This window comes from Mytilus galloprovincialis, chromosome 3 (assembly GCF_965363235.1).
Source record: "Mytilus galloprovincialis chromosome 3, xbMytGall1.hap1.1, whole genome shotgun sequence".
In the NCBI taxonomy this organism is placed as follows: domain Eukaryota; kingdom Metazoa; phylum Mollusca; class Bivalvia; order Mytilida; family Mytilidae; genus Mytilus; species Mytilus galloprovincialis.
This window is the reverse complement of record NC_134840.1, coordinates 31,623,435-31,642,682: the sequence shown is the minus strand read 5'-3', so window position 1 is coordinate 31,642,682 and position 19,248 is coordinate 31,623,435. Positions and strand designations below refer to the sequence as shown.

Genomic DNA, 19,248 nt, shown 5'->3' with positions numbered 1-19,248 from the left:
ATAGATTCTTAAGTTCCTTTATTGTCACTCAACAGTACTTTACTCAAAAAAATTGTTGAACTCAAAATGTAAACGAAATATATTATAATGTCAAAGACGTCTTCATTATTGCACTTGTAAGCAACATAATATCTTTTCATCACCGGCATACATTTTTTTTTCAGATACACATTCCCATGCCAGTATATCAGACGCTTCATTGGAATGGGACGCATTAGGAGATGGCGGTTATGATCAACTTTGTCATTTAGAAAGAAGTGCGGATCAATTCGCATGGACAGAATTTCCAAACATCCACCAAGTCTCTCCAGCTCAAGAAAGCTGTGGACGTCCATTTTCTTGTACATGGATAGAGCATACAAGTCAGTTATGGAAGTCAAGCTATCCGTACACATTTTATCAAACAAGTTTTGATGATGACATAGAGGAATACAAGTCATGCGTGTCTTCAGACGACTACTATAGTTGTGACTCAGATCAAATCGAGGAGCAGGATGTCGACTACCAAAAAACTATTTCTGAAACCCATCGCATAAAGTTAGACTTTAGCAACATAACTGTTAATCTGGATCTGTCCATTGCTTTAAACGAAAACAAAGCTGGTAATAAAACTAAGAAAACGATGGTTCTTAACAAAAACAAAGCTAGAGAAAAATATCCATTAAGTCATACAAAGTCGTCTACCAAGAAGAAAAAATGTTACAGTCTGTTAAAAGATATTGAAAGAACAGGAAACGACAAAGATGCACAAAACACAGAAGACGACAACGATACCGAAAGTTCAGGATGCGACGAAGTTGATATACAATTTGGCTTGTTTAATGAATGTTTAAGAAAGCTGAATGAAATCGCAAACAAGCACACAGAACAGACAATTTCGTCCTCATCATCCGCATTATCTGTTTCGTCGTCCCTGTGTGACAACCACGTTTTAAAAACACTTACAGATCCCATCGAAAATGCAGCTAATGTTTATACGAACTATCACTTAGTAACTATATCCGAAAGTGACGATAGTGATATAGGCGTTGACAATCCTCATTTTATCGTTTATGGTCCACAATCTCAGGAATATTTTGTTGAGAATGGCGAGTTCTTGTTAGAGGACGAGTATTTCGAAGATCCATATTATTCTGTCGATGATTCATACTGTGTTAACGACCAAATACAAAAAGAAAATTCAAACCTACCCGTTAGCGAACCATGGCTTTCTGTTTACCAACGAGCATCACCAAGAGATATTGTTCAAACTTATATTTACAGTATACTAGACCATTCCAATGAACGTTTGTCAGACAAGAACGATGCAATAGAAATCATGTCAAGCACTTTATCGAATCAGAGTGAAAATACAGAAAAGGTAACATCAAGTGCTTTAGGAATATCACAATTCCAGGAACATAACATACACACACATGGAAAGATTCCCTGTGGTAGCGATTTTGATACTTCGTATTGGGATTATAATTTGAAAGAAAACGGTGACTATGCATCGTTACCGAAACATAAACAACGGGAAAAATCATCAACAGAGGATTTACTTCATGACGACACATCGTGCAGCTCACTTTCGTCGTCGAATAATGAAAAAACAACAAACACAAGTTATCCTTCAGACGAAGACGAAAACAATGTGTATGGATTGGATGGATACAAATCAGACGATGAAAATTCTTTTCCAACAAATGATTCGTCAACAGATGAGGAAGTTTCCACTGAAAAAGATAATCCAGAGAATTTTCGTGTATATGACGATTTCTTAAAAAAGATTGAAGGCATGCAAATGTTGTTGACAGATGATCAAAGTAGCAAAGTCGAATCTCATCATTCAGATAATGGCAATATTTCAACAGACGATCAAAAATACTTTTCTATTGCAATACGTGATAATATAGAAAGTGAAAGCATGTCAACACAAATCAAAGAAGCGGGAATTCCTAAAATAGTCAACATAGACATTGGTGCAACAGATGCCACTACCTTTTCCAAAGATTTTAAAATGAAACACTTGAATATGTGCAATGATGAGTCAAGTGAAACAAATTACGTTTTAATAGAAGACAAACAAATAGAATGTGAACAGGTTCTTAATCCAGTGGATGAAAATTATCATGGTGACGACGAAGAAAGTGACGATTTTAAAGATGTTCAAATCTCAGGAACGAGACCTCTAACGGACGGCGATGGCAACATTGATTCAATAAAAAGCTCATTCCGTGGAGGCATATCGTCTATATCAACGGATCGTTTGCAAGATTTACAGTCACAAAACATGGATTTGAAGGCAAGCGAGTTAGAAGAAAATAATCAGGAATTTCGGCAACATAAAACATTCTATTATGACAACAATCATACATCGGAAACTCATATCGAAGATGATGACTCGACAGACTCAATACAAGATTCTAAACATGATTCTGTTCACTTGTCTCCCCATGCAATACAAATATTTGACAATGCCATTGATTCATATGTTGATAACACAATAGCCTCGGCAAAGCAATATATCGAAAAAAAGATTTGTCAGGCAGATAGAAATAGACAGATCATCAAATCCTTAAACAGACAAACCATAAATGTAGACATATTACACGATGAAAATTCATTTCCATCAAGTACATCACCAAATAACGAGGAAGCCTCCACTGATAAAGAGATTCTAGAAAACGTGAATGCATATGACAAACTCTCAGCAAAAATTGACAAGATGAAAATATGGATTACGAAAAACAGCGAGGACGAGTTGCATCAGTCAGATGATGGCAATATTTTAACGGATGATGAGAAATACTTGTATAATACAATACATGATTATATAGCCAAACTCTTGCCCGGTGTCGAAGAACAGCCATATGTTCGACACTTGCAGTCACACAACATGGGATTGAAGGCAAGCGAGTTAGAAGAAAATAATCAGGAATTTCGGCAGCATAAAACATTTTATGATGAAAACTCTCATACATCGGAAACTCATAGCGAAGATGATGACTCGACAGACTCAAGACAAGATTCTGAACCTGATTCTGTTCACTTGTCTCCCCATGCAATACAAAGTTTAGACACTGCCATTGATTCATATGTTCATAACGCAATAGCCTCGGCAAAACAGTATATCGAAAAACAGATTTTTCAGCCAAGAAATAGACAGATTATCAAATCATTCAGCAGACAACACAATGAAATTGAACACGAAACTTCGTCGTCCAGTTTAAGTTATCAAGAAAGTGAATTGAGTTCCCTACGAGACAGTAATAAAGATTTAAAAATCTTTGTTGGCGACACTAAAGATGAAGTGAAAAACTATTACGTAGGAAATGACAATCTCCAATCACTTACAGACCAAATAACTTGCAACGACTATCAATGTCAAACTTCCACTGAGCAAATAACAAACAATGAAGAGAAAGAACATCCTTATGCTGCCACCATAGACAAAAATACATTGACGGACACAGATCTGGTATCTATTGACGTAATGGAAGCAATTACTCCATGTTTGACGGACCCAAATGAAGTTGCCGATTATACCAACGAAAACACCACTATAATGGTCAATATATCGGATGAACCTATATCGAGTGATAGCTATTTACAACATGAAGATTTTATCATTGATACTACTAATGACCAGAAACACTACGAAGTAGTAAATGTAAATCTTGATACTCACACTTCTACCGGCAAAAGAAATGATAGCTACATTCAATCACTAACTTCTATTGAGCAAATAGAGAACTTTGAAGAACTAAATGAATTTCTTACCGTCATTGAAGTCAGAGATATACCAAAGAAAAGAAATATGATTTCAATAGACGAAATGAAAGAAAAAGTTCCGAGTTTAATGACACCGGAGCATGCTGTCAGTAATACCAATGAATATCATACTACAATGGCCAATTTATCAGATGGACCGGTAATGTCAATCGATAACAGTTCACCCTTTCAAAATGCAGATAACACAAACTATCCTTTGGTTACTGTATACGAAAGTGATGATAGTGATATAGGCGTTAAGGATGCTCATTTTATCCTTTATGGTCCAAATTCTCACAAATATATTGTCGAGGACGGCGAGTTCTTGTTAGAAGAAGACGAATATTTCGAAGATCCCTATACTGCCGTCGATAATTCATACTCTGATAGTGTCAAAATACTCAAAGCAAATACAAATGTGACAGTACATGAACCATGGCTTTCTGTTTACCAACGAGAATCACAAAACGATGTTGTTCAAACTTACATTTACGGTATACTAGACCATACTAATAACCGTTTAGCAGAAACGAATGAAGCGACAGAAAACATGTCACAAACATTGTCGAATACAAGTGAAAATATAGAAAAGGATTCTTCAAATGCTTTAGGACAATCTACATTCAAGGACGATACTAAAACAAAATCTGCAAATCATCCCCCTGAAATGGATTTTCATACTCCATATTCGAATTATAATTTCAAAGAAAACGGTAACTACACATTATTTCCGAACTGGAGACCACGGGGACAATCATCAACAGAGGATTTCCTTTCTGAAGACACATCGTGCAGCTCCCGTTCTTCATCGAATAAGGAAAAAACAACAAATACAAGTTATCCATCAGGCGAAGACTTTAAAGACGTGTATAAATTGGACGGAGACAAATCACACGATGAAAATTCATTTTCATCAAATACATCATCAACCAACGAGGGAGCCTCCACTGATAAGGAAATGTCAGATAATGGGGATGCATACGACAATCTCTCAACAAAAATTGACAAGATGAAAAAGTGGCTTACGAAAAACAGCGAGGACGAATTGCACCAGTCAGATGATGGCAATATTTCAACGGACGATGAACGATACTTGTATAATACAATACATGATTGTATTGCAAACATCTTGCCCAGTATCGAAGATCATTCATATGCTGATGAGCAACAGCGAACGGCAAGCATTGAGAACGAAAAAAGCAAATTAGGGCACCAAGAAGCACTTCTTCTTAAAATGAACAAAGACGAATCAAAAGAGACAGCTTTTGCTAAACTAGAAAAACAAACATTAAAAAGTTCAAAGTTTATGAGGTCAGTCGATGACAATTACCATGGTGACGACGAAGAAAGCGATCATTTCGGAGATGGTACTTTTTTAGAAAGAACGAACCGATCTGAAGCCTTGGACAACATGGATTTATTGGAAAGCTCATCATTAACAAACATATCATCGTATCATTCTCAAGACTTGTATTCACAAAACATGGGATTGTTCAAGTCGAACGAATTAGAAGGAATCAATCAGGAATACCAACAACATGAAACGTTTGAATATGACCACCCGCAAACATCAAAAACACATACTAAAGAGAATCAATCAATCGACTCAAGACCATATTTTGAATATGAGTCTGTTCTTTTGACTCCTTATGCGACACAAACAGATAAAGATGGCATTGATTCGCATGTTGATGTAATAAAACACTCAGCAAAGCAAAATGCAGAAAAACATATTTTTCAGCAACCAACTAATGGTCAGATTACCAAACCAATAAACACACAAAACTATGAAGTAGAACCTGATTATCCATCATTCAGTTCACGATATGTAACAGCTAAAGATATTCGTTCGTTACCAGGTAGATATAAGGATATTAAAGATGAAAATGAAATTGAAAGTGATTCTAAAGATGGCCTCGAATATTACCGAGAAGAAAATCATATTTTTACTCGACAAATAACAGATAGCAACCACCAATCTCAAACTTCCACTCAGCAAAAACTAGTTAACAAAGTAACAGAAAAAGCAACTACGTCCACAAAGCAAACAAAGATATCAACGAAAGGCGATATGGTACAAGTAGACGAAACGAACACAAGAGCTCGACGGTTGTTAACATTCAAGCAAGCCGATGACACTACTGAATACAACACAATAACGAAGAACATATCGACTGAACACGGTATATCAAGTGATACACGTTCATTTCATGCAGATTCTGAATATGAAGATGATAAAGTTTGTCTTAGTGATACAAAAGAAATCCACCAAAGAGTCTGCGGAGAAAATGTAGATATTGAATCTCATACGTCTGCTGGCAAATTAACCGATAGAGACATTAAATCACACACTTATACTGAAAAAAAATCAAGTATTGAAGAAACAGAAAAGTCATATACCGCCACATTAGATGAAAAGAATATAACAAAAAGAGAATTGGTACCAATAGCAAGACAGAAAGCAAAATATCCAAGTTCAATTACTTCTACGGAATCTCTCAATGTCATCTCAGAATACAACACAATGATGGTGAAGGAATCGGAGAAACCCATTTTATCAGGTGATACAAGTTCAGTTTGTGTAGAATATAAAAATGACCAGAAAAGGTACAGCAACAAAGTTGTTGAAATTGTTTCTCATCCGATTGTTGACAAAATAACTGATAGCGACAACCAATCGCTAACTTCTTCTGAGCAAATAACTGGTGCAGGAGAAAGGGAAACTGGTATTAAAGAAAGGGAAATGGCATATGCTTCCACACAAGACAGAATGATACTAACGGAAAGAGATATGGTACAAACAGATGAAAAGAATGCAAGAGATTCAGGTTTGATAACCCCCAAGCAAGCTGTCTATGACACTGATGAATACGACACAATAATAGAAAATATATCGGATAAACCCGTTTTAACAAGTGATACCAGTTCACTTCAAGAAGATAATAACGATAAAGATGCAAACATCAATCTGAGTGATACTGAAGGTGCAAACCAACAATTCAGCACATCAAAAGTAAGTATTGAACCTCGTTCTTCATCTGGTCAAATAAACGATAGTGACAACCAATTCCAAACTTCAACTGAGCAAATGAATGGTATTAAAGAAAGAGAAATGCCACATACCTCTACATCAGACAGAGATATTATTACAAAACCAGATATTGTACATAAAGATGCAAAGAAAGAAAGAAAAGCATCAGAATACAATAGAATCGTGGACAATATATCGGATACGCCTGTTATACAAAGTGATACCAGTTCACTCTATGCAGATTATAAAGATGAAGATGTCAAGATCATACTGAGTGATGCTGAGGATGCCAACCAACAAGTCAGCGAAGAAAATGTAGATTTCAGACCGCATACTATTGCTGAAAAAATTACCGATAGCGACAACCAACCTCAAACTTCTACTGAGCAAATAACTGGTACTCAAGAGAGAAAAATAGCACAATCATTATCAGCCAGAGAGATATTATCAAACAGAGATAACATTCCAATCGATGAAAAGAAAGCAAGAGATTCAGGTTTTATAACCTCCAAACAAGTGGTCGAATACACCGCTGATTTCGACACAAAAATAAACAAGCTGACAGATGAACCCGTTATATCAAGTGATAAAAGTTCACATCAGGAACTTTATAAAACCACCAAGCAAGTTGTCGAGGACACCTCTGAACACGACACAATACGAGACAATCTGACAGATCAACCCGTTATATCAAGTGACATCAGTTCACCACAGGAAGATAATACAGATGAAGATTCAACAGACATTCTGAGTGATACTGAAGGTGCAAACCAACAAGTCAGCGAAGAAAACATAGGTATTAAACCTATTCCTTATTCGGATCATATCATTGAAAGCGACATTCAATTTCAAACTTCTACTGAGCAAAAACCTGGTCTAAAACAAAGAGCACATTCCTCCATACAAGACAGAAAGATTCTAACAAAAAGATATGTCATACCAGATGAACAGAAATTAAGAGATCCAGGTTCGATAACCTCAATGCAAGCTGTCGATAACACCGCTGAATGCGATCCAATAAAAGACAATATTTCGGATGAACCCGTTAAATCAAGTGCTACCAGTTCACTTCATGAACATTTTAAAGATGAGGATGCAACAGTCATTCTGAGGGATACTGAAGGTGCCAACCAACAATTCAGCGAAGATAATGTAGATATCAAACCTCATACTTTTGCTGAGAAACTTACCGATAGCGACACCCAATGTCTAACTTCTTCTGAGCAAATATCTAGTACTCGAGAAAGAAAAATAACAAAAACCTCAAAATCAGACAGAGAGATATTATCCAAAAGAGATGAAGTTCCAAACGATGAAAAGAAAGCAATAGACTCAGGTTTGATAACCTCCAAGCAAGCTGTCGATGAAACTGATAAATACGACACAATAATGAACAGTATACCAGATATACCTGTTATATCAAGTGATACAAGTTCACTTCATGAAGTTTATAAAGATGAAGATTCAAAAGTCTTTCTGAGTGATACTGAAGTTTCCAACCAACAAGTCACCGAAGAAAACGAAGATATTAAACCTCATACTTTTGCTGACAAAATCATTGAAAGCGAAATTCAATCACAATTTTCTACTGAGCAAACAACTGGTACTGAAGAAAAAGAAAGAGCCCATTCCTCCACACAGAACAGAAAAACGCCAACGAAAAGTGATATTATACCAGGTTTGATAACCACAAAGCAAACTGTCATTGATACTGACGAATACGACACAAAAATAAACAATCTGACGGATCAACCTGTTTTATCACGAGATACCAGTTCCCCTCATGAATATTATGAAGATGAAGATACAAAAGTCATTCTGAGTGATACCGAAGGTGCAAACCAACAAGTCAGCAAAGGCAATGTAGATTTCAAACCTCATTCTGAACAAATTACCGATAGCGACAACCAATCTCAATCTTCTACTGAGCAAGTTATTGGTACTCAAAAGAGAGAAATAACACAAACCTCAACACCAGACAGAGATATATTATCGAGAAGAGATAAAGTTCCAAACAATGAAAAGAAAGCAAGATTTTCAGGTTCTATTACCTCAAAACAAGCTGTCGATGACACCGCTGAGTTCGACACAAAAATAAACAATCTGACAGATGAACCCGTTATATCAAGTGATACCAGTTCACATAATGAAGATTATAATACTGAAGATGCAAAAGTTATTCTGAGTGATAATCACGGAATCAACCAACAAGTCAGCGAAGAAAATGTAGATATTGAACCTTATTCTTCTGCTGACAAAATCACTGAAAGCGAAATTCAATTTCAAATGTCTACTGAGCAAACATTTGGTAACAAAGAAAGAGAAAGGGCACATTCCTCCACACAAGACAGACATAAACAAACAGAAAGAGATATGGTGCCATTAGAAGATAAGAAATCGAAAGATTCTTGTTTATTAACCTCAAATCAAGCTGTTGATGACACTGATCAATACGACACAATAGACAAAACATTGGATACACCAGTTATATCAAGTGATATCAGTTCACATCAGGAACTTTATACAACTGAACATGCAACAGTCATTTTGAATGATATTGAAGGTGTCAACCATCAATGGAGTGAAGAAAATGTAGAGTGTAAACCTCATACTTTTACTGACAAAATCACCGAACGCCAAATACAATCACAAATTTCTACTGAGCAAACAACTGGTACGAAAGAACGTGAAACAGCCCATTTCTCCATACACGACAGAGAGATACTAACGAAAAGAGATGAAGTAACAACGGAGGAAATAGTTTTGACAACCTCTAAGCAGAATGCTGATGACACCGCTGAATACGACACAAAAAAAGACAATCTGACGGATTATTCCGTTATATCAAGTGACACCAGTTCACTACATGAAGAGTATAAAGATAAGGATGCAAAAGTCATTCTGATTGAGACTAAAAATGCCAACAAACAATTAAGCGACGGAAATGTAGATACTAAACCTCATACTTTTGCTAAAAAAAATATCGAAAGCAGCATCAAACCTAAAACTTCTGCTGGGCTAATAACAGGTTCTCTGCAAAGAGAAATACTCCATATCTCAACTTCGGACAGAGAATTAATATCAAAAAGAGATAAAATTCCAATCGATGATAAGAAAGCAAGAGATTCAGATTTGATAACCTCCAAGCAATCTGTCGATGACACCGCTGAAAATAATACAAAAATAGACCATCTGACGCATCAATCCGTTATACCAAGTGATACCAGTTCACTATATGAAGATTATAAAGGTGAAGATGCGAAAGTCATTCTTAGTGAAACCGTAGGTGCCAACCAACAAGTCTGCGAAGATAATGTAGATATTAAACCTCGTACCTTTGCTGAAAGAAATATCGATAGCGACAACCAATCTCAAACTTATTCTGAGCAAATATCTAGTACTCGAGAAAGAGAAATAAATCAGACCTCAACTTCGGACAGAAAGATCTTATCCAAAAGAGATAAAGTTCTAATCGATGAAAAGAAAGCAACAGATTCAGGTTTGGTTACCTTCAAGCAAACTGTCGATGACACTGCTGATAACGACACAATAATGGACAATACATTAAACAAACCTGTTATATCAAGAGATAACATTTTCATTCACGAAGTTTATAAAGATGAAGATACAAAAGTCATTCTAAGTGATACTGAAAGTGCCAACGACCAATTCGTCGAGGAACATGTAGATATTACATCTCATACTTTTGCTGGCAAAATCACTGAAAGCGAAATTCAATCTCAAACTTCTTCTGCGCAAAAAACTGGTCTTAAAGAAAGAAAAAGAGCACATTCCTTCACAAAAGACAGAAAAACGCCAACAAAAAGTGATAGTATACTAATAGATGAACAGAAATCGAGAGATCCAGGTTTGATAATCACACAGCAAGTTATCATTGTCACTGACGAATACGACACATTAATAGACAATATATCAGATACACCTGGTATATCAAGAGATACCAGTTCACTTAATGAAGTTTATAAAGAAGAAGATTCAAAAGTCTATCTTAGTGATACTGAAGTTGCAAACAAACAATTTAGCGAAGAAAATGTAGATATTGAACCTCATACTTTTGCTGACAAAATCATTGAAAGCGAAATTCAATCTCAAACTTCTACTGAGCAAAAAACTGGTACTGAAGAAAAAGAAAGAGCACATTCCTCCATACAAGACAGAAAGATACTAACGAAAAGAGATATCATACCAACAGATGTACAGAAATCAAGAATTCTAGGTTTGATAACCTCCAAACAAACTGTCAATATCACTGATGAATACGACCCAATAACGGACAATATATCGGATAAACCTATTAAATCAAGTGCTACCAGTTCACTTCATGAAAATAATAATGATGAGGATGCAACAGTCATTCTGAGTGAAACTGAAGGTGCCAACCTACAATTCAGCAAAGAAAATGTAGATATTATGCCTCATACTATTGCTGACAAAATTACCGATAGCGACAACCAATCTCAAACTTATTCTGAACAAATATCTAGCACTCGAGAAGGGAAAATAACACTAACCTCAACTTCGGACGGAGAGATATTTTCCAAAAGAGATAAAGTTCCAATCGATGAAAAGAAAGCAAGAGATTCAGGTTTGATTACCTTCAAGCAAACTGTCGATGACACCGCTGATTATGGCACAATAATGGACAATACATTTGACATACCCGTTATGTCAAAAGATAACATTTTACTTCACAAAGTTTATAAAGATGAAGATGCAAAAGTCATTCTGAGTGATACTGAAGGTGCTTACCAACAATTCAGCAAAAAAAACGTAATTATAAAACCTCATATTTTTGCTGACAAAATCATTGAAAGCGAAATTCAATCTCAAACTGCTGCTGAGCAAACAACTGGTATTGAACAAAAAGAAATAACACATTCTTCAACAGAAGACATTAAGCCGTTAAGAAAAAGAGATAGCATACAAAAAGATGAACAGAAATCAAGATATCTAGCTTCATTAACCTCCAAGCAAGCTGTTGTTGAAACTGACGAATACGACACATTTATAGACAATATATCTGATATACCTGTTATATCAAGATATGCCAGTTCACTTCATAAAGATTATAAAGATGAAGATGAAAAAGTCATTCTGAGTGAAACTGTAGTAGCCAACAAACAATTTAAAAAAGAAAACGTATATATTGAACCTCATACTTTTGCTGACAAAATTAAAGAAGGCGAAATTCAATCTCAAATTTCCACTGAGCAAACAACTGGAACTCATCAAAAAGAAATAACACACACCTCAACTTCAGACAGAGACATATCATCGAAAAGAGATATAGTACATGTAGAAGAAAATAAAGCAAGAGATTCAGGTTTGATAACCTCCAAGCAAGCTGTCGAAGACACCGCTGAATACGACACAAAAGTTGATAATCTGTCAGATCAACCCGTTATATCAAGTGATACCAGTTCCTTTCATGAAGAGTATAAACAGGAATATACAACACTCATTCTGAGTGATACTGAACTTGCTAACAAACGATTCAAAAAAGAAAATGTAGATATTAAACCTCTAACTTTTGCTGAAAAAGTCATTGAATGCAAAATTCAATCCAAATATACTACTGAGCAAAAATCTAGTATTGAAGAACATAAAATAGCACATTCATCAACACAAGACAGAAAAACGCTATCTAAAAGAGATATCATACCAATAGATGAACAGAAATCAAGAGATCCAAGTTTATCAACCTCCAAGCAAGTTGTCATTGACAACGAAGAATTCGACACATTTATAGACAATATATCAGATACACCTGTTATATCAAGTGATAACAGTTTACTAAATGACGATTATAAAGATGAAGATACAAAAGTCATTCTGAGCGAAACTGAAGATGCCAACAAACAATTATGCGTAGAAAATGCAGATATTGACAAAATTACTGAAGGCGAAATTCAATCTCAAATTTCCACTAAGCAAAAACCTGGTACTCAACAAAAAGAAATAACACATACCTTAACTTCAGACGGAAAGATATTATCGAAAAGAGATATAGTACATGTAAAAGAAAATAAAGCAAGAGATTCAGGTTTGATAACCTCCGAGCAAGCTGTCGATGACACCGCTGAATACGACACAAAAATGGACAATATATTGGATGAACATGCTATATCAAGTGATATCATTTCCCGTCATGAGAATTATATAGATGGAGATGCAAAAGTCATGCTAAGTGATACTGATGATACCAACCAGCAAATCAGCACTGAAAATGTAAATATTGAACCCCGTACTTCTTCTGGCCAAAAAACTGATAGCGACAACCAATTTCAAATTTTGACTCAGCAGATAACTGGCATTAAAGACAAAGAACAAACTCATAATTCAACTTTAGACAGTATGACTTCAATGAAGAGATATGTGCAATCGCTTGACGATATCCGGGCAAGGACTGAACGTTTGATGATTCCTACGCATTCAGTAGATACTACCAAGGAATACAAAACTACAACAGTCAGTGTGTCGGATGAACCCGTCAAATCAAGTTATTCCAGTTTATTTGATTTCGATATAAAAGACGGAATTCAAAAGGTCATTCTAAGTGATTCTAAAGATGACCTGAAAATGGACAGGGATAAAAATATAACAATTAAACCTCATACCATTGCCGATAAAATTACCGGTAGCGGCGAGCAATCTCAAACTTCTACTGCGAAAAGAACAAGTTTAGGTGAAAAAGATCAAGTACATGTATCCAAAACAGACAGAAAGATTTTAATGAAAAGTGATATGGTACCAAGAGATTTAGGTTTGATAACCTCCAGGCAAGCTGTCGAAGACACCGCTGAATACGACACAAAAGTTGACCATCTGACAGATCAACCCGTTATATCAAGTGATACCAGTTCATTGCACGAAGACTATCAAGTTGACCAGAACATATACAGCCAAGAGAATATAAATATTATACCTCTTAATATTTCTGACGAAATCACTGAAAGCGACAAACAATCTGAAACCTCCACTGAGCATGTGTCAAGGAGAAAAGAAAGGACACATACCACCACAAAAGACAGAGAGGTTTTAAGGAAAAGAGATATAGTATCAACCGAAGAGAAAAGAACAAGAGATGATCGTTTAATAACCTTTAAGCATACTGTCGACGACACCGCTGAATACGACTCTAAAACGGACAATCTGTCGGATGAAACTGCTCTAGCAAGGGATACCAGTTCATTGCATGAAACCTATCAAGTTGACCAGAACATATACAGCCAGGACAATATTATTCCTGACCAAATCACCGAAAAGGACACCCAGTCTGAAATGTCCACTGAGCATGTATCAAGTTTTACAGAAAGAGAAAAGGAACACACCGCTACAAAAGAGAAAAGAATATTTAGGAAAAGTGATATGGTTTCAAAAGATGTAAAAAGAGAAAGAGATTCAGGTTTGATTTCCTCAAAGCAAGCCTTCGTGGAAACCGCTCAATATGACCCGAAAATGGAATATCAGACGGATAAACCTGTTGTATCACGTGATGTCAGTTCACGTCATGAAGAGTATGAAGATAAAGATGCAAAAATCATTTTAAGTGATACTCAAGATGTCCACCAACAATTCAACAAAGAAAATGAAACTATTGAGCCGCATTCTTCTGCTGAACAAATAGCCGATAGCGAAAATCTTTCACGAACTTCTTCTGAGCAAATAACAAGTATCAAAGACAAAGAAGAAACTGATATTTTAACCTCAGACAGTATGACTTCAATGAAAAGATATGTGCGATCGATTGATGAGATCCGGGCAAGGACTGAACGTTTGATGATCCCTACGCATTCAGTAGATACTACCAAGGAATACAAAACTACAACAGTCAGTGTGTCGGATGAACCCGTCAAATCAAGTTATTCCAGTTTATTTGATTTCGATATAAAAGACGGAATTCAAAAGGTCATTCTAAGTGATTCTAAAGATGACCTGAAAATGGACAGGGATAAGAATATAACCATTAAACCTCATACCATTGCCGATATAATTACCGGTAGCGGCGAGCAATCTCAACTTTCTACTGCGAAAAGAACAAGTTTATGTGAAAAAGATCAAGTACATTTATCCAAAACAGACAGAAAGATATTAATGAAAAGTGATATGGTACCAAGAGATTTAGGTTTGATAACCTCCAGGCAAGCTGTCGAAGACACCGCTGAATACGACACAAAAGTTGACCATCTGACAGATCAACCCGTTATATCAAGTGATACCAGTTCATTGCACGAAGACTATCAAGTTGACCAGAACATATACAGCCAAGAGAATATAAATATTATACCTCTTAATATTTCTGACGAAATCACTGAAAGCGACAAACAATCTGAAACCTCCACTGAGCATGTGTCAAGGAGAAAAGAAAGGACACATACCACCACAAAAGACAGAGAGGTTTTAAGGAAAAGAGATATAGTATCAACCGAAGAGAAAAGAACAAGAGATGATCGTTTAATAACCTTTAAGCATACTGTCGACGACACCGCTGAATACGACTCTAAAACGGACAATCTGTCGGATGAAACTGCTCTAGCAAGGGATACCAGTTCATTGCATGAAACCTATCAAGTTGACCAGAACATATACAGCCAAGACAATATTATTCCTGACCAAATCACCGAAAAGGACACCCAGTCTGAAATGATCACTGAGCATGTATCAAGTTTTACAGAAAGAGAAAAGGAACACACCGCTACAAAAGAGAAAAGAATATTTAAGAAAAGTGATATGGTTTCAAAAGATGTAAAAAGAGCAAGAGATTCAGGTTTGATTTCCTCAAAGCAAGCCTTCGTGGAAACCGCTCAATATGACCCGAAAATGGAATATCAGACGGATAAACCTGTTGTATCACGTGATGGCAGTTCACGTCATGAAGAGTATGAAGATAAAGATGCAAAAATCATTTTAAGTGATACTCAAGATGTCCACCAACAATTCAACAAAGAAAATGAAACTATTGAGCCGCATTCTTCTGCTGAACAAATAGCCGATAGCGAAAATCTTTCACGAACTTCTACTGAGCAAATAACAAATATCAAAGACAAAGAAGAAACTGATATTTTAACCTCAGACAGTATGACTTCAATGAAAAGATATGTGCGATCGATTGATGAGATCCGGGCAAGGACTGAACGTTTGATGATCCCTACGCATTCAGTAGATACTACCAAGGAATACAAAACTACAACAGTCAGTGTGTCGGATGAACCCGTCAAATCAAGTTATTCCAGTTTATTTGATTTCTATTTAAATGCTGGTATTGAAAAGGTCATTCTAAGTGATTCTAAAGATGACCTGAAAATGGACAGGGATAAAAATATAACCATTAAACCTCATACCATTGCCGATAAAATTACCGGTAGCGGCGAGCAATCTCAAACTTCTACTGCGAAAAGAACAAGTTCAGGTGAAAAAGATCAAATGCATTCTTCCAAAACAGACAGAAAGATATTAATGAAAAGTGATATGGTACCAAGAGATGAAAAGAAAACTAGATATTTAGGTTTGATAACTTCCAGGCCAGCTGTCCATGACACAGCGGAATACGACACAAAAGTGGACCATCTGTCGGTTGAACAAGTTATAGCAAGTGATACCAGTTCATTGCATGAAGACTACCAAGTTGACCAGAACATATACAGCCAAGAGAATATAAATATTATACCTCTTAATTTTTCTGACGAAATTACTGAAAGCGACAAACAATCTGAAACCTCCACTGAGCATGTGTCAACGAGAAAAGAAAGAGAAAGGACACATACCGCCTCAAAAGACAGAGAGGTTTTAAGGAAAAGAGATATAGTATCAACCGAAGAGAAAAGAACAAGAGATGATCGTTTAATAACATCTAAGCATACTGTCGACGACACCGCTGAATACGACTCTCAAACGAACAATCTGTCGGATGAAACTGCTCTAGCAAGGGATACTAGTTCATTGCATGAAACCTATCAAGTTGACCAGAACATATACAGCCAAGAACATATTATTCCTGACCAAATCATCGAAAAGGACAGCCAGTCTGAAACGTCCACTGAGCATGTGTCAAGTATTACAGAAAGAGAAAAGGAACACACCGCTACAAAAGACAAAAGGATCTTTAGGAAAAGTGATATGGTTTCAAAAGATGTAAAAAGAGCAAGAGATTCGGGTTTGATTACCTCAAAGCAAGCCTTCGAGGACACCGCTCAATATGACCCGAAAATAAAATATAAGACGGATCAACCTGTTGTATCACGGGATGTCAGCTCACGTCATGAAGAGTATGAAGATAAAGATGCAAAAATCATTTTGAGGGGTACTCAAGATGTCCACCAACAATTCAACAAAGAAAATGAAACTATTGAGCCGCATTCTTCTGCTGGACAAATCACCGATAGCGAACATCATTCACGAACTTCTACTGAGCAAATAACAAGTATCAAAGACAAAGAAGAAACTGATATTTTAACCTCAGACAGTATGACTTCAATGAAAAGATATGTGCGATCGATTGACAAGATCCGGGCAAGGACTGAACGTTTGATGATCCCTACGCATTCAGTAGATACTACTAAGGAATACAAAACTACAACAGTCAGTGTGTCGGATGAACCCGTTAAATCAAGATATTCCAGTTTATTTGATTTCGATTTAAATGCTGGTATTCAAAACGTCAATTTAATTGATTCTAAAGATGACCTGAAAATCGACAGGGATAAAAATATAACCATTAAACCTCCTACCATTGCCGATAAAATTACCAGAAGCGGCGAGCAATCTCAAACTTCTACTGCGAAAAGAACAAGTTCAGACGAAAACGATCAAGTACATTCTTCCAAAACAGACAGAAAGATATTGATGAAAAGTGATATGGTACCAAGAGATGAAAAGAAAACTAGAGATTCAGGTTTGATAACCTCCAGGAAAGCTGTTCATGAGACTGTTGAATACGACACAAAAGTGGACCATCTGTCGGTCCAACCAGTTATAGCAAGTGATACCAGTTCATTGCATGAAGACTATCAAGTTGACCAGAACATATACAGTCAAGAGAATATCAATATTATATCTCTTAATATTTCTGACGAAATCACTGAAAGCCGCAAACAAACTGAAACCTCCACTTACCATGTGTCAAGGAAAAAAGAAAGAGAAAGGACACAAACCGCCACAAAAGATAGAGAGGTTTTAAGGAAAAGAGATATAGTCTCAACCGAAGAGAAAAGAACAAGAGATGATCGTTTAATAACCTCTAAGCATACTGTCGACGACACCGCTGAATACGACTCTAAAACGGACAATCTGTCGGACGAAACTGCTCTAGCAAGGGATACCAGTTCATTGCATGAAACCTATCAAGTTGACCAGAACATATACAGCCAAGACAATATTATTCCTGACCAAATCATCCAAAAGGACACCCAGTCTGAAACGTCCACTGAGCATTTGTCAAGTATTCCAGAAAGAGAAAAGGAACACACAGCTACAAAAGACAAAAGAATATTTAGGAAAAGTGATATGGTTTCAAAAGATGTAAAAAGAGAAAGAGATTCAGGATTGATTTTCTCAAAGCAGGCCTTCGAGGACACCGCTCAATATGACCCGAAAATGGAATATCAGACGGATCAACCTGTTGTATCACGTGATGTCAGTTCATGTCATGAAGAGTATGAAGATAAAGATGCAAAAATCATTTTAAGTGATACTCAAGATGTCCACCAACAATTCAACAAAGAAAATGAAACTATTGAGCCGCATTCTTCTGCTGGACAAATAACCGATAGCGAACATCTTTCACGAACTTCTACTGAGCAAATAACAAGTATCAAAGACAAAGAAGAAACTGATATTTTAACCTCAGACAGTATGACTTCAATGAAAAGATATGTGCGATCGATTGACGAGATCCGGGCAAGGACTGAACGTATGATGATCCCTACGCATTCAGTAGATACTACCAAGGAATACAAAACTACAACAGTCAGTGTGTTGGATGAACCCGTTAAATCAAAATATTCCAGTTTAATTGATTTCGAGTTAAATGCTGGTATTCAAAAGGTCATTTTAAGTGATTCTAAAGAAGACCTGAAAATGGACAGGGATAAAAATATAACCATTAAACCTCCTACCATTGCCGATCAAATTACCAGAAGAAGCGAGCAATCTCAAACTTCTACTGCGAAAAGAACAGGTTCAGATGAAAAATATCAAGTACATTCTTCCAAAACAGACAGAAAGATATTAATGAAAAGTGATATGGTATCAACGGAGGAGAAAAGAACAAGAGATGATCGTTTAATAACCTTTAAGCATACTGTCGACGACACCGCTGAATACGACTCTAAAACGAACAATCTGTCGGATGAAACTGCTCTAGCAAGGGATACCAGTTTATTGCATGAAATCTATCAAGTTGACCAGAACATATACAGCCAAGACAATATTATTCCATACGAAAT

General features: G+C 36.3%; 1 long non-coding RNA gene across 1 annotated transcript in view; it reads left to right on the top strand.

The window, feature by feature from the left end:
• The window catches only part of LOC143067706 (uncharacterized), a 34,754-nt gene that overhangs the window by 1,081 nt on the left and 14,425 nt on the right, over positions 1-19,248 (top strand). Inside the window, exon 2 of the long non-coding RNA XR_012976012.1 lies at positions 165-19,248. This exon is cut by the window's right edge and continues 14,425 nt beyond it. This is a non-coding gene — a long non-coding RNA (uncharacterized LOC143067706). The remainder of the gene's footprint in view (positions 1-164) is intronic.